Source organism: Hetaerina americana, unplaced genomic scaffold (genome assembly GCF_022747635.1).
Source record: "Hetaerina americana unplaced genomic scaffold, ioHetAmer1.1.p SCAF_11, whole genome shotgun sequence".
NCBI lineage: Eukaryota > Metazoa > Arthropoda > Insecta > Odonata > Calopterygidae > Hetaerina > Hetaerina americana.
Window position 1 is genome coordinate 29,629,628 of NW_027286181.1, and position 16,807 is coordinate 29,646,434.

General features: G+C 36.9%; 1 long non-coding RNA gene across 2 annotated transcripts in view; it reads left to right on the plus strand.

Moving 5' to 3' along the window:
• Positions 1 to 16,807, plus strand: part of LOC139700839 (uncharacterized) — a 396,632-nt gene that overhangs the window by 222,400 nt on the left and 157,425 nt on the right. The gene's annotated exons all lie outside the window — the stretch shown is intronic.

A 16,807-nucleotide genomic window follows, 5' to 3' on the forward strand; every position in this document is an offset into this window, starting at 1 on the left:
TTCTTCGCTTTAGTGGATCATTTATCATGAAATATCCTCGACAACAGCTTTGTAATTCATATTTCGCGAAAAAGGAGAATCCCCTGTCTCTAAATATACAGAACCAGGCCAGATGTTATTCTTGTGAATGACTAACCTTAAGTGTCTTTCTCTTTTGAATTTTTAACAGGTTTTTTGCAAGCAAGTACTTTAATTAAGTGTTAATTTTAAGGTTCAGTAAAAACCTGTTGCTCTCTTGATTGGAGCAACGCAAGTATGATTTAACTTTAGAGGATTTTAAAATTAATTTTAATCCCAGGGACACAGGTTGTTAGATGCGATAGTCAAGAGATTACGTTGCCGTATATATAGTCCAATGGATCCGGTGACGAAAGTAGCATCTCATTTTGATCTAGATATCATCAATATAATTATGTACGTGTGATATTATCCTATGAGGACTGAACAAAAGCGGAATTTGGTCCATAGTTAAGTAGTTAGTCACTTGTGAATCCTCTTTGTAAACCGTGTAGTTCATTTAGAGAAGAATGGTGAGGTATTAAGTTATTCTTGAGCTTGTTGCATCGGATATGGTGGACTCTTTTTGTGTAGAAAATTAGGTTTATATGATTGTACGCCGTGACGGTACGGAACCTCCAACAGCATGACAGTATAGAAAATTGCATAATCATACGTTATATATGTACTGCGTAAAGCGTATGTCATAGGATATATTAATGCATTATTGGCGCCTTGGAACCCAAATTGTGATGCTTGCATCCATTAGTTGAAAATGATTGAAAGGAAAAACATAAGGGCAGATAAGTTTTTAACTAAGTGTTTTACTGGTGTTCTAAATCAATCTAATTAGTCCAATATAGTTAGCTCTCCCCCTTCGAGTCCATAATTCTCAGGTTGGAAAGATTTCTTTTTCCAGAATTACATTACCGGGCATTGATTAAGATTTAATTGGGCATATTCCTCACGCTGAAAACACAAACTGGATAATATAGTGTCACTAAAAACATTAGTGGTATCGCCATTTTTGTGTTGCCCCAGCTATCTATGTCACAAGTTAAAAACTCCTTATGTGTGTTCATGCGAAAACGATTATATTTCCTGATACGAGGCTTTAGCACTAATGTGATGAATTATATATCCGTAAAAGGGAGAAATAGGTGACTTAGAGTGAGTTTGTGGTTTTATAAATACAATGAGAGACTCCGAGTACTTTTGAAGACGAAAATGAGAATAAGAGGGTCTCAGTTTTCAAAATAGAAAGCGGTAAACTGAAAAAAGTATCTGGAGTAGCAAAAAGAGTCTGAGTAACGAGAAGTATAAGGAGATATAAGCGCTGGAAATTTAAAGGTGGCAAGCAGACAGATAAAAATGTAAGCATTACAGCATATTAATAGACCTGAGATTAATTGTACCAAAATCAGGCTGAATGGAGCACGTGCCTCTCGAAAACGGAAGTGAGAGTGATGTCGGATAGATAAATTGATAGAGAGTCGTATTTATTTCCGGGCGAGATTGAAACTATGGAGTCTCTTCTGCCACCATGGAGAAAAGGTTAAAGGGTATTAATGATGATTCTTGAAAGTACTGAAATGATGAATGGGTACAGTTGTCCAGGATGAGTGAAAGAACTATGAAAAGAGGCTATGGAACTAAGAATCAAAGTTTTTGTGATTATCATAAAAGAAGAATATTTTCAATGTACCGATGAATAATCTCGACAGATAAATCATAATATTTACGCAGTCTAAAATAGCGAAAAATTTAATCAATCGAAGTAAGGAAATAAATATAAATCGTAATAAAAGGAGCAATATTAATATAAAATATTTTGAGGCATTTAATATTGCTTTAGATATGAGTTGAAATAGCTGAAAATATCGTAATTCGGTCAGCAGCATACCTTGTAAGTGTAAGGTTTTTCACTTTTTGCGATTTTGGACATACCCCTTGTCACACAAGACAGGAGCTTTTAGTAAAAAAAGACATTGGAAGAGGTTTGATGAAATAATACTAACTTACAAAGATACATAGAAAGAAAAAATAATAATACTCTCCCTCCCCCCGCAGTTTGAGGGCTCAAAGTAATTCTTATCCCCTGTCGTTCGTGGGAAAAATGACATCTTAAATCTCTAGGTTTTACACTTGTCGTTATTAATCTTTCTGCCATGTCTCTCTTAACGTAGAACGATGGGGCTAATAATACGTTTTCGGTATCATTTTTGAAGAGACCTGCATGCGATATATGGAGAAGATAAAATCGGTAATTTAACCTTCACTCCGTGAGTGGTTCCCCTCGAGGACCATTTCAACTCCGACATCATCTGGTGTCATCAAGTCGCCAGATGTCGATAAGTTGTTGCCCATTTTTCTTATCTCCTGTTTTAGATAAAATTTTATGAGGATTAACCCATAAGCATGGGTAGTAATCATATTTTGTCATATTAACTTGATAAAACAGAAAGTTTATTAAGCGAGTTAGGAGGGTGGAAAAGGATAAACATGTTGGACAGAATGAAGAGAGAGAGAGAGATAGGGAATGTACGCGGGATTAAAGAAGTGTTTACTGCATTACTAGATGTCAGGAGAGGATAATTAATGCAGACGCGTTCATTCTGTGTCCATCCAAATCATATCTTAAATGGAGATTAACAATACAGTTGAACTATATTATTACTCATCACAATGGAAATTGTACACGTGAAACTTCGATTTTTCTATTGACTGTGTGTTATGCCCAACTTCAGTTTGACTATCACTAAAAACTTGCATGATTCGAGGGAAGAGAATGACGCAAACCTCTTTTTAATATAATTCTTTGACCTATATGACATCAGTTCTCTGGTATTTTTCATGCAAGGAGAAAAAATGTCCTTAAAAATTTAACTGAGTAACCGTAAAGGCTATAATGATATGCAACCGACTGCTGAAAGTTGTACCACTAGAGAATGATTGGTAATTTCTAGGGGTAAAACATTCAAGGAAATGGAGGGGAACGGAGTGAGATTCTAGTTTGACCCTAGCCCATTCTTAACAAAAGGCAATAAAGTCTCCACAGTAACGTGAGAAGACACGTGAAACTGTGGGCCTTTTGTAGTACTCTCCCCCTTATGTACCCTTCAGATGACACACTAGTAGGGATATTGATACCACAGAAAAAGTATGCCACCGCTGGGACTCTATGCTGTGCCGTAAAAGTGGAAAGCTACTCAACAAGAAATCGCAATAATTAGATTATTTCAACGGAATTATGACGTTAATGGGTGGAGTTAATGCTCAATGTGTTAGGGTAAAATACTGCAAATCCTAAGGCTTGCGCAACGTCTATTTGATGAATTAATTCTTCTTTCGGGAATTTCCGTTGCGTAGGGGAGTTGATGTACAACTGTTTCTCCCCCAGTCCTGGAGGCGTCTTCGACTTGAAGACGCCTCCAGGTCTGGGGGCGAAACAGTTGTCCATCAACTCATCTACGCGACGTAAATTCCCGAAAGAAGAATGAATTCCTCAACTACATGTAATAATTGCCTCTATATTTCATTAAAATATATAGATCAGTACGTCAAATCAATTGTTTCAGAATCTCTTTAATTTAACTCTAGCTTTGACACTTTTTCCCGGTCAGAGTAATGTTAATTTTTGTAGTTTTTCATGGGTAATTAAGTTAAATTTTGAACGTGTTCGTTCGAGTAGTAAATGAATGAGGATTGTAATGGAGGACCGGTTCCTGAGATAGAGGAGTGTTACTGAATCGAAGATTGATCAGTCGAAACTATGAAAAATGAGCATCATTCGAAATACCCAGAACCCGTCCAAGTTTACAAATTAGAGGACTTTTTTCCATCCGAAGAGAAACATACTTCTTATTTAAGATTAATTTTTAATTCGTCTTTTATGTGCAAGCTAACTCAGTACCAAAATAACTTTTTCTTAGACGTTATAAGAGGTTATAAATGAGCTGATAGACATTTTTCCTTCTGTTCCTTGAGAAATTAAAATAGATCAAATTCTTTCTCAACTTTATTCTTTTTTGCTGCTAATAAAATTCAGATATTTTAAATTTCAGTGTTGGTTATAAAATTTTCGTGTGATACATATAGGTAGAGAGTTTTCAATTTTAAAGTCTTTGACACGCTTACGTATACAAACGACGGTTTAATAAAACTAAGAAAATACGTAATAGTTCTCATGGGTTGTACTAAAATTTATTTTCAGTGACTAGAAAAATAGATGTTCTATTCAAATGAAAGAAAATACCCAATGAATGTTTATAAGAGAGAGTGAAGGAGAGGTGCGTAATAAATAGGGCGCGACGCTTACATCAGGACAAATTTCAATTTGAAATTCCCGCCATAACATTGTTCCAATTGAGGTTGCAATTGACGTTCTTGAAAGCTATAGGCATCTAGTAAACAGCCATAAACTCAAAATGGCGAGATGTTACGTAAAAGTGCGGGGTACAATCAAAGAGCCGCTATTCTCGAAAGTGTTCGCGTTGGTCGTTATCTTTCGAAATAGTTCGATTATTCAGGTACCACAGATCAAATGTTTATGATGTTGTGGCTAAGTATAATGCTTCGGAGAAGTCTGGGGAAGGTTTTGCTAACCCGGCGAGGAAATCTCATTCAAGGAAACGCGTATTTGCCAGGATTTAAGCGCCGCACCCTGTACATCTTGAGAGTCGTCAAAGAGACATGTGTTGGAGGTGTTAGGGAACCAAACATACAGGGTTCGTCCGGAAAATAAGTGTACTGAGCTCAGGAAAAAAAATTTATTACACTTTTACATATCTTAAGCTAATATTCCTCAAAATAGGACCCTTGTGAGTCGATACACTTGTTCCAGCGGCGTTCCCATTTCTGGAACGCTCCCGCGAAGGCATCATCGGGAACCTCTCGAAGACTCGTCGTCGACCTCTTCTCTGCCCTCCACGAACATCTTGTGCCACCGAAAGATCATGTTTCTGGACATGGCTGACTCCCCGTAAGCCTGGTTAATCATACCGACAGTTTCGGTAGACGATTTCCCAAGCTTTATCGCAAATTTGATGGAATAACGCTGCTCCAAAAACTTCGGCATCGCGTTCCGTGACGTGGGTCGAGCGTGGAGGTTCGCGTTAACAGAGCTCCTCACTACACCACAGCTCAGAGCCGACTGCCTTTTTCAGCGTCGCTTGCCAACATACCCCCCTCCAATCGCAGCCCGTCAGAGCGGTGCTGGGCGCGCCTGGAGCGGCGCGCCCAGCCCAGGAGTCAGTACACTTATTTTCCGGACGAACCCTGTATATTCAGAGATTTTACCCACTCACCAAAGTCGAGTATTCTAGTATATTTATTTTTCGGACTCTTTCGTATTCGATTTTGTTATGATTAACAAACGTTTCAGGGAAGAACGAGCACTTAAATCTGTCTTCGGCTTGTCTTAAATCTATCTTATTTTATCCCGGTGGTCGCTGTTATAATTAATTTCATTCGTCCATTTGTAATCCAATTATGTAGAGTTAATGAATGTTTTACTGTAATATAGTTTTTAGAATATTTATCTCTTGATCTGTTAGATGCCTATCTGTGCTTTGGTAGTTGATGCATCACAACTATCCCAAAGTTGATGCATCACAACTATGGGTCAAAGCCTACACGGGAATGAAAAAAATAAAATCTGCGGACACTTGTCCTCAGAGAAAGTGTCTGTTGAAATTGAGATAGCACCGGAGAGGAGCAGGAGACGGAGACGCAACGTCCGGAAACAACTTCGACACCTCCCTTACAGTTAATATGCATTAACAGGTCGGTTGGTCGGCCTTGGTTCCAGCTCCCGAGGAAGTCCTACTCTCCGTTTCCCTTCTCTCACACACATTCTGGACTTCCTTTCACCCTACCGCCCGGCCTGACCCTTGCGGTGCCTTACTCCATCTAGCCGCGGAGGTATGCGCTTCGAGCATGGTCGGAAAGGGCTTGAGGTAGAATGTAGGGAGGAGGAGATAGAGAGAGAGAGATGGTTGGATAGAAGGTAGTATGGGTGGAGAAGGGGGGCCTACCGATCTCCAAGGGTAGGCGCGCTGACGCAAGCAGCCTACCCGCATCTCCGACCGCGGATAATGGTGCCGAAGGTGGAGGTTCATTACTCTCCCCTATGAATTGTATGGAGGAAGAGGAGAGAATCTACAGCAGGCGTCCGAGACCAAGATCTTGAGAGGGTCTGCGCAAGTTTGGGGAGTTTAGAATCCGGTCGGATGAATAGTGAACACCCTCGTATCGCTCCGGTGTTAATATGAAGGACGAATGCTTTCCACGAATCGAGAAGATTTGTGTAATGATCTTGAGTGGTGCGTATTCCTCCGTTTTGGTCCAGCTTTGCTTCCAGCAGTCGCTAGGATATTAATCCCTCTCCCCACGAGCGCTCCCAGACTGTTGTCTAGTCCTATTCTCTCTCTCTCTGGCATATTTCGTTACGCATTCAATTTTATTCATTAACCATTGAATTGAACAGGATATAAAGTAAAACTGTCCATTTTCGGGTATAATTCTTTCGTTCATAAAGTGGAAATAAGGCTTCACACTGTCGTCGATATTCTTACAGCATGAGGCATTGAAAAGTCGAAGATTACAGGCATGCTACAATATTTTAATTAGGTAAAACTTTTTTAAGTTTAACACTGACACGGAAGGAACGATTACAGCCCTGAGTTGAATTGGTAGGAGTAAAACCTAGGCCAAAAGTCGAGGGAAATTTCTCTAGAACCAATCGTTAATAAAAATGTTATTCCTTTCGAGTAGTTATCGAGCACAAAATTAAGTAACTCTTCAAGGAAAATCTCTCAATATTCACTTCTAATTTCTGGTTATCTAACACACCATACCATACGCTTCCATAGTGGTTTGCAGGGTGATATGTAGACGTAAACCAAACTGACGGATGGGTGGAAAATTCTGATATTGTTTGCCAAAATGTATTCGTATTTTTACCTTAAGGAGCAATACGTAGAGGAGACCGAGTTTCATGGTGCTGGTTATGCCATTTTACTCCTTGGGTGTTTCTGTATGAGTGACACGTCCCGAACAAGTAGCGACATACGCTCGTAGCGGTCATTATAGATGATGCTGCAAGCTTCAGTTCGAATATTTGTTATTTATGTGCTGGAGAGTATAAACTCCCTACATTGTTTGTGGCTGAATATTAAGGTGCTTATTTCAAAATATTTTATTGGGCAAGGCTAACAATTAGATAAACCTTAAAATGAATGAAGCCATTAGTTTTGTCAAAAAAATTTATCCAGTAGGTCAGCCGGCTAGTTAAAATCATGTTACTCCTTTCAATAAACTCTGGACATATATAAAAAATTTTGAGAGTTATAATATTCCAGTAAAAACTTTACATGAAACAGTGCATTGAACTCCGGTTTTCGTGAAAATGAAACATCATGTTCTAACTTTTTATTCTGAGTTTTTGCTGTGGAAGCAGTTTTTTATGTGTTTTTTATGTTATTTCAAGTGATTTTTCCATTATTCATTCCTATCTGTCATTACTTAAGGGCCAATTTTTTGTAAAGAATATCATAGCATCTTCATATTTTGTAATATATGTCACCAAAGTGGGTCGTGGTAGTCCAGGGGGTAGAGCGTTGGACTACTGACCCGAGGGTCCCGGGTTCGATTCCCTGGGATTCGCAAGGCAATCTGGGCACCTGCAGCTCCACCCAAGCTATGTAGTTTTTCGGGTACCAGGTCTTCCTGGGAAACCATAACCGGCACAGGGAAAGGAACTGGCCCCCCTGCCCTACCCTGATGTGTAAATTTTCACACGCCGTATAGGGGTTAGTACTGGGTGATCTCTACCATCACCTACTAAACCGACCTTCGGGTTGATTACTGTGTTTATGGTTTTTTATCACCAAAGTATGCTGTCCAGCTGGTTCAGCTGCAGTATTAAGCTAGTGATATCATCTTATTTATATCCATTATGCTTTTCACTTTCTCCATGATAATTCTAAGCATGCAATGCATATGAGTTATTTCACAATTATTTCACTTGTAATTACCAGGGACTACGTTGCTTTGTCAAAGGGCGCACCATCCGTAGTTTCATTGGTTCAAAATTTACGGAAGAGCTCAAATTACAATTCGTTTTTGAAATAAAATGCACAAAAACATTGTGTCATAATAAGGCGAATATAATTATTAGAACCTTTGGTAATATGGGCAATATGAAGATATTAAGGTTTTCAGTGCCTGATCCTAATTAATAAAGGTACTTATATTTGAGCCAGTCCATAATCTTAATGAGGATAAGAGGAACAGATTTTTGGAAAATAAAAGGGAGAATTCTAGGAAGAGATTGATTGTTGGAGAAAAGCGGAATTTACTACTGGAATTCTAATTTCCTAGGTCATCGGGAAACGTATAAATCCAATTTTTATGAATCAATTCCATTAAATATCCGATTTCCATTAAATTAGTTGATATTAAGAATAAATCCACGAGAAAAGTCGCTTTTTCAGTATTATCATTTTAAGTAAGCAAAAAAAAACAAACGAACCAACGAGTCCCCGTAAGCAATACAAAGTCTCAGTCAACCTCCATGCTTCTATAACGGAGGAAGAAATTGCGCCAATATAGATTTTTCAGATGTTTAACGGTGAAAATCTAAGCTAATAAAGGTTTGATTATAATCTTTATGATGGCGAACTACCAGACTTGAGGTATGGACATTTGACAAATAATATACGATATTTTGTTCGAGATTCGGTTATTAAACACAATAATAAATCTATGCTATACAGAGGTCGGGCAACGATTGCTCTAAATGAAAGGAAAGTAGTGAATACTGACTAAAATTTAATGGAGAAGAGAAGGTGTTTTGCCTCGGGGAATGATTAGAGAGAGATTTGAAGACAGAAAATTGGTGGAGTAAGGAAATGAAGAGAGTCGGAGGAAAATGGGATGAAATATGGGGAAGTATGGAATAAAACAACCAGCAGCCAGGCAATTTACCGTGAATCCTTCATACCTCATTTTCCAACTCTCTAAAACAGGAATCTCATTAACTTAGCCAGGAGCTGCAGAAAATTGCCCGTAATTTTAGGGAGAAAAGTTACATTCTTGCTGTCATCATACCTTTTCCATCGATGATGTAAATAATTTTTGTTAAAAAACTTCACTTTTCCATGCAATTTTTTAAATTCGGAATACGCAAAAAAAAGAAATTCGAGTATATATATATACAAAGAAAAAAGATATTCGAGTATAACATCAATTTTGCTCAAAGCTACTCTCTGCTTAAGTGGCAAATATCAAATTTTACTTTCCAGAAAGGAATGAATCATAATTACGAGCCTATCATCTTTGTCTCTACCTTTGAGAGAGTTAAGTCACGCGAAGAAATTACGTCGTGTTCCCTCTTCAAATGCAAAATACGGAAGAGTAAAATGGAAACCAGGAGAGGGTGTTTAGTGTTCTAATTTTATCAAGTACAAGGACCAGGCTTAAGGATATTTCCAACATCTTTTAGCACTCACTGACGTGATTACGAGATGTGACTTTAATCTCGGAATGACTGGAGCAGAAGCAAGACTTCGCACTCCTTGGTGCTTTTCTATAATGACGCGCTAACTCTGCCTTGTTGCCTCCACCATCCATCTTTGCCTTCCACCTGCATAATCTTTCCTTTACCCCTATTCCTAACAATTAGACTCTTATCAAACTAGACATCACAATTCAATTTAATATCTAAAACCTTTTCTAATAACAGCATTTTCCTTGAAAATAAGAACTATTGCTCTTAATTGTGGAATTCTTTGTAGAATGATGTCGCGTGCGCGAATAAAATGTTAGATCAACGTAAATACCAAAAGTTTCGAGTCCCATTTTTGAAGAATGGGGGCGGAAGAAGTATTTTTTCTATTAGGAAAATACGGTGGAATAAATAGGTAGAGCGCTGATATATATGCGGCACATTGAGAAAAAATACTTTTTTTCTCCAAAAGGTATTTGGCTTCCCTTTTCTATCTCTCTCCGTCAGTACTGTATCCGGGTGGGAGGAAATCGATCCGTCCAATCAACTCCCGATCCCTCCTCCGCTCTCCGTAGGCATCCTCTCTCCCAAAATTCGCTGCTCACCACAGCCATTGTCCCACCGCCCTCATCATCATTGCCGTCCCTTCCGACCCCTCCTTCCCAGTAGTCAAGGGGTTCCCAACTCCGATTCCCCACGCCTGACTGCCGCTCCTGCGTAAGCTTAAACACTTCCCAGTGTCCATCGTCCTTTTTTGCCGTCCCTTCGGTCCGAATTTCTGCACATACACAAACACACATCTATGCGAATGGGCATGAGTTCCAGTCTGCTTCAGAGAAAAACCATCCCACTTCGCATTCCCTTTTAGCCTTTGCGGTCGACCTTTTCGTTGTCTATCCTATTTGGTCTATTCCTAGAGGAGTATATCGTCGTGGTTGAGCGTATTTAAATGTAGTCTGGATGTATATCATCGTAAAATTTTGCCTTGTTTAGCGCATTAGCTCTGTTGGTGCAGCATTCATTAAGTAGGAAAATAAAAGGTCTAAGGTTCGGCTTTGCCATTTTTGTATGCATGAGTATGTGTATATATATATATTTACATATTTATATATTTATATTTATTATTTATTTTATATTTATTATTTATATTTATTATTTATTTTATGTATACATGATTTCGTCGGAGTAACACGGAAGTGTTGAATAACAAACTTGGACAGCAACAAACAATATAAGAACACATAAAAAGATCACTCACACATTATTTCTTGATCATATCGACGAAATTACTTCCATACTTCATTACTACACGCGGAATTACTTTTACTTCATTACTTCTATTTCTTCCTCCGTCTATGAAGACGGAGCGGAATTCCATTGAAATGATCAAGAAACAACGTGTGAGTGATCTTTTTCTGTGTTCTTTATATTGTTTGTTGCTGTCAAAGTTTGTTACATATATATGTATATATATATATATATATTTATTTATTTATTTATTTATTTATTATTTATCTATTCAATGCTTTCGATGTCGTTATGTGCACAATTCATTTTATTTTATAGTTATTTGTATCTCCCGACTGGGTTTCATTAGTCTAGGTTTCATTCAAATTATTTAAAAGAGCGTGAGCATTGTTATTTTCCTTGCCATCCTTCCAGCTCTCCTGCAGAGCAGGGTGAACTTTCAGAGTGGTAGCATTTCGAGTCGGCTCAATCGGATTACTCACCTTGTTTCCGTGTCTCGTCGCCCAGAGCCGAGGTCGGGAATTAAAATTCAGGCGTCCTCCGGCCCGCCATGTGAACACACACCACACCACTCACCAATTGCTTAGTCATCACTTCGTCGAAATGGAATTGATACGAGTTGAATTCATTATTTTAGAACCCTGTTAAGTGTACTTGTTGTGTATTTATGATTTTCTTTTTGTAAATAGAAGTCAAGGGGATTAAAGTGGTCGAAACTCCTTTGGATGAAATTCTTCACAAATTCTAAAGACGGAATCCGATTAATGTTCAAAATATTCTTTTTCAAGATACTAGAGTACTTCTATATCTTTATGAAATATATACCCACCAGCCTACAACGTATCAATTCGAATGCTTTTCTAATGGTTGAAGAGACGGTAGAGATTGTATTAAGACCTGTACGTCGCGTGAAACATAAATATCAGAGGGTGGGGCAATTATCATTTATTGTACTGCCTGTAGTTTCCAATGAATATTTTATTCACCTGATGTCACAAAGGTTTAGTAAATTTTTGAAAGTGTATTCACATTTTGAATTGCTATTTTTACCAATTATTTCACATATGTTAAAAACTTGCATGTTTTCGGTGGGGAGGGCAAGATAAGCAAGTTAGTGTGAGGAAGAAGATATAAATTTTATACGTAATGAAAGGAGGCTGAGAGCATGAGTTAGTGAGGAATATTTTACTGTAGTGTACGTTATCATATTATGTGCTTTTTTTAGTATTATAAATGAGGTGCTTGTTAGAAGGTACCTATCTAAAAATTCCCTAAACCAGTGGAATATCACAAATAATAAAGTGATTTATAATTTTATTGTTAGCATTTACGTTGCTATACCTAACTTACCGGCCTCTGATTCTCTTCACAACTATACACACACACACACACCTAATATATATATATATATATATATATATATATAAGGAATTGACCCTATGTAGGGATTATATTGTCCACTAACAGGACTGCATAACAATTGTAAATCAATTATGGGTCTATCTACCCTAAAAGATTCTGACAATTTACGAGAAAGCAAGAACGAAGGCTGCCCTTTTGCGAATATATTTTTCATCTTTTTTCCAGCATAAATTTTATTATTTCCGATAGGGCATTCGTTTCTTCAATAACGCTTATCTTTTTAAATGCAGTAAGCAAAAGCAATCCTTTCATAAAAATGACTATAATTTCAATCATTTTTATTTTCCAAAAAGGATTAGACATATTTTTTTTATTTTTAGAGATGAATCAAATGATATTTTGTTCTAAAATTACGTGGCTGAGCATATTTTCATTTATTAATTTTAATTCGCATGTGTTACTGCGTAATTTAACGTAGTAAATTTATATCGATATCCCTCTATGTGTGGTATGTATGTAAGCACATATTTCTTTTTTCCATTAATTATTAAATTTTGGTCTTACTGCGTGAGAATATCTTATAAGGTTTAAGGAGGAAAGTTGGAACTTAGAAGATCAGCCCGTCACAGGGCAAAGAAGCCATAAATAAATGGTGTCCTTTTTCATGAGCTCGGAACATTGAAAGTGATGAGTGGAAATAACTTCACGTTATAATAAAGATTTTCTTTTTCAAAGAGAATAAGAGGAGAGTCTCTGGTTCTTATTAATTTTCTTCCAACAAACTATCCTTTCGTATCTTAAGTTCCTTTTCAAAATTTTCCTCTGTAAGAAATTAGAGCGGGAATATAATTTTAAAGCTTTGACTTGAGATATTAATGCCAGGTGCGAAAGAAAAGACTATTTTAGGCTACAAAGCGGTCCACTTCCAAGTCTATACACGTATCTGCGGATGCTGGCCGCCATCAAAATGTCTTTTTTTTAGCATTATTTGAGAGAACAAACGAGACATAGTAAATAAATTAAGATGAGACGTTCTGGCACTCATCGGACTCTTTACTTTTTAGAGTATGTAGGAGTGATGCTTTCTAGCTTTGTTTGAAATTTTTGAAAATAAAATGAGCTTTCTAAAACGTCCTTATCTGTTACCTTAAAACTAGAGTTGTGACATATTTACAAAATGCGTTAAAACCCTAAAAATCTCCGAAAGGTTTTTATATATACCATGAAATTCCCTAAACGTTTATATTTGTTGCTAAGTTGTATTTTATTTTTCTTCTTCCCAAAATATTTACCCTATGGTCGCAAATACGTTTGATTGAAGTCGACGTGCTAGTTTCCGTGGTATCCGTGAACGGGTCTGTAGGGATCCCTTTTACCCACTGGAAAAACCAGATGGTTCATGGCCGAAACTTCTTGATTTCATCAAGGCACGAAATTATCTGACTGGAAGTTTTTCCGAAATGTCTTACTCACGGTTGATTACTGGCTCTTTTACTCGCCCTTTGAGGTAACACAGACTCTTGATCGTATGAATACTATTTTTATTGAACTTTTTTTAAATAATTGCTAGTTATACATTCTTTTTTTACAATTTTTTTTCAGAGGTGGTCTAATTAAAAATCCTATTTAGACCAAGATAAACATTCACCCTCTTAATTCCTTCACAATGAAATGATGTGGTGCCACATCTTGAATATTACTCATTTTTTTAAGTAAATCTCTCGCAATTGTAAACTAGTTTCATAACGTATTGAGGATTAAAGAATGAACTTGTTAGAAAAATTAAGATTATGATAGCAGGAGATTGTGCTTTTTTATCCCAATTCGTCACTAGCAATGAAATTAAAATTTGGAAATATAGATACGGATTAAGAGAACAGTATCTGCTGCGTTATGGAATATAAAAGACGATTTATCTTGCATGCACGAGGCTTTAGAGAGCCGCACCAGCTGGTGTTGGAGATATAAATGTTGTGAATAAATGTGCATTTTAGGGTCTTTAGAAATATATATATAACTGACGGTTACATATTGTGGAATTTTTCTCGAGGGAGATTCTTTTTTTTGGCGCTATTGTTTACTAATCTCTTGGGCATTTTTTTAATCACCATAAATTTCGCTCTTTTCTCTGACCGCAACGTTAGCTATTTCGAGGCAGCTGAAGTTCACACCAAAATCGTCGGGTTCAACGCTTCCTTTGTTGGCTTTATAGCTGCAACTTCAGGTTGGCGTATTGCGTTTCTGAGCGTTAATGACGCAAAAAAAACCTCTTTCTCTCGAAAATTTCCTCGCGGACAGGAATTGTGGTGAACGTGTTTTGGTGTTGGGAGCGATTATTTTCATTTAAAAAAATAAAATTCAATGGAAGATATTTAAAAAAAAATGTGGAAATAAACGCCACTGGTTGTTTTATTTTTTGGGCGGAGCGTCTACCTGTTATTTTCGCTTTCGTCTTGACTTATTTTTGATGAGCGTTTCGGAGTACAGACAAATTCAATAAGATTGTGCATTCCAGTTATCTTTGTGCAAGCAAACTAAAAATGGTGGGCATTCAAAGGAAAAACTACTTGTTTCATATTGATTAAAACCTCCCCTTTCCATTTTTGTTTTTTTATTTTGTGAAAAGTAATTGAAAGAAATACTCGCGATTAGTAGAAAATACTAATCCTTAAGGAAAGTCCAAAATGTACCTTAAATATTTAGAAAACCTGAATAGAATTGGCTTTAAAGGAGCAGTAAAAAAACAGTAAATCGTAAACAGTTTAAATGAACAGTAAATCGCCTTCGGCGATTGATTCCCCCGATCGATTTAAGAAGATATGTAACAAGATATTATTATTACGATTTGTCTGCAATTTGGAACAGATTTTGATGAATATTGATATTACACATCACTGTACTTCTAAGTCCTAACTAACGTACGTAAAAATATCCTTAAACCTAACTGAAAATTACAGTAACTTTAACATACCGGATTCCAACCAAACTTTCCTTGGTCTTTTCTTTTACGCCCTCATCCTTGATATTCCAAGATTCTCCTCTCTCTTACCATCTCCTGCAGCCATTTGCCTCTCAGTATCTCATACATCTATTAGTCCTGCTTTCTTGTAATTTACCCCAATTACCTTCTCCCTTCACCTTAACCACTTAGAACGTCATCGACGGATTTTCTTCTCTTACTTTTTATTTTCTTCGCAATCAGGTAGCAGTTATAATATTTTATCTAGTTTGTAGGTAATCAAGATATCAGATTTTAAATAAGTTATAATATAATAATCTCTCCCTACATCAGTTGATACATCATATTTGTCTTTTGATGGAAGAGCTGCATATTTTTGACTCGTTGGCTCTGCTATTAGCTTTTTTTCATAGTTTTCCAACGTACAAATATTTTTCTAATGCATAATTTATCAAACCTTGCCTATTAAAGAAATACGAATAAGTCTATCGTATTTGTTTCATCCTGAAATTTCATGGGTTTGCCCGGTTTTACTTCATGGAGAAGAGGTAATTCAATATATATATATATATATATATATATATATATATATATATATATATATATATATATATATATATATACATATACATATATATATATACATATATACATATATATATGTGTATATATATATATATATATATAAATGTGTATATATATGTATATATGTATGCATATATATATCTGTATATATATATATATATACACGAGGGTCATCCGGAAAGTAGTACCCGTTCGTGCCGCATGAAGTGCTGACGACGCGAGTAGCCGCTGGACGAGGTCAGATAGCTTCAGTGGCTTGTCTGCCTTCTCTGAGCCAAGTTGCGTGACGCTAGCATTGCCTGTGTTGTTTCTGTGATTGTTTACAATGTTTAAAAAAATTGAGAACGCCGCCAGTTGTGAAGTGAGGGCAGTGATTAAATTCCTCAATGCAAGAAACGTTCGCCCATGTGATATTCATCGCCAATTAAAGGAGGTGTATGGAGACAATGTAATGGACGAGTCGTCTGTTCGGCGGTGGTGTCGCAACTTCAACATGGGGAGGGGGAACACACACGACGATGAGCGTTCGGGGAGACCGTCTGTCATTACAGACCAACTGGTGAGCTCAGTTGACGAATTCGTGAGGAACGATCGGCGCGTCACAATTGATGACATCTGTGAGCATTTTCCCAATGTTTCTCGAACAATTGTTCATGAAATTGTTAAACACCATCTGCATTATGCAAAAATTTGTGCAAGATGGGTCCCTCGCGTATCTCAATGAGCTGGCGGCGAAGGACTATGCAGCAGGAATACAGAAACTTGTCACACGTTATGACAAATGCCTTAATTTGCTTGGAGATTATGTTGAGAAGTAGTTTAAAGTATCCTCTTTCAAATAAAATTTTTTATGTTTGTTAATATTTACTTTTGTGTCTTTATTTCACGAACGGGTACTACTTTCCGGATGACCCTCGTATATATATATATATATATATTTCTGGCATGATCACATGGTTTTTCATAAAATTTAATTGGCGACCAATGTTGAACAAGTTAAAACGAAGTCAGAATTACGAAACTGAAAATAATTGGGTTGCAAATTCCAATTTCAACGAAATGAAATTTTATTCCTCAATGTGTTTGACTCATCTCATTTAATTACTTTTCCTACCATACCAAAAGAAAGCAATTCTTTATTCTTCCAC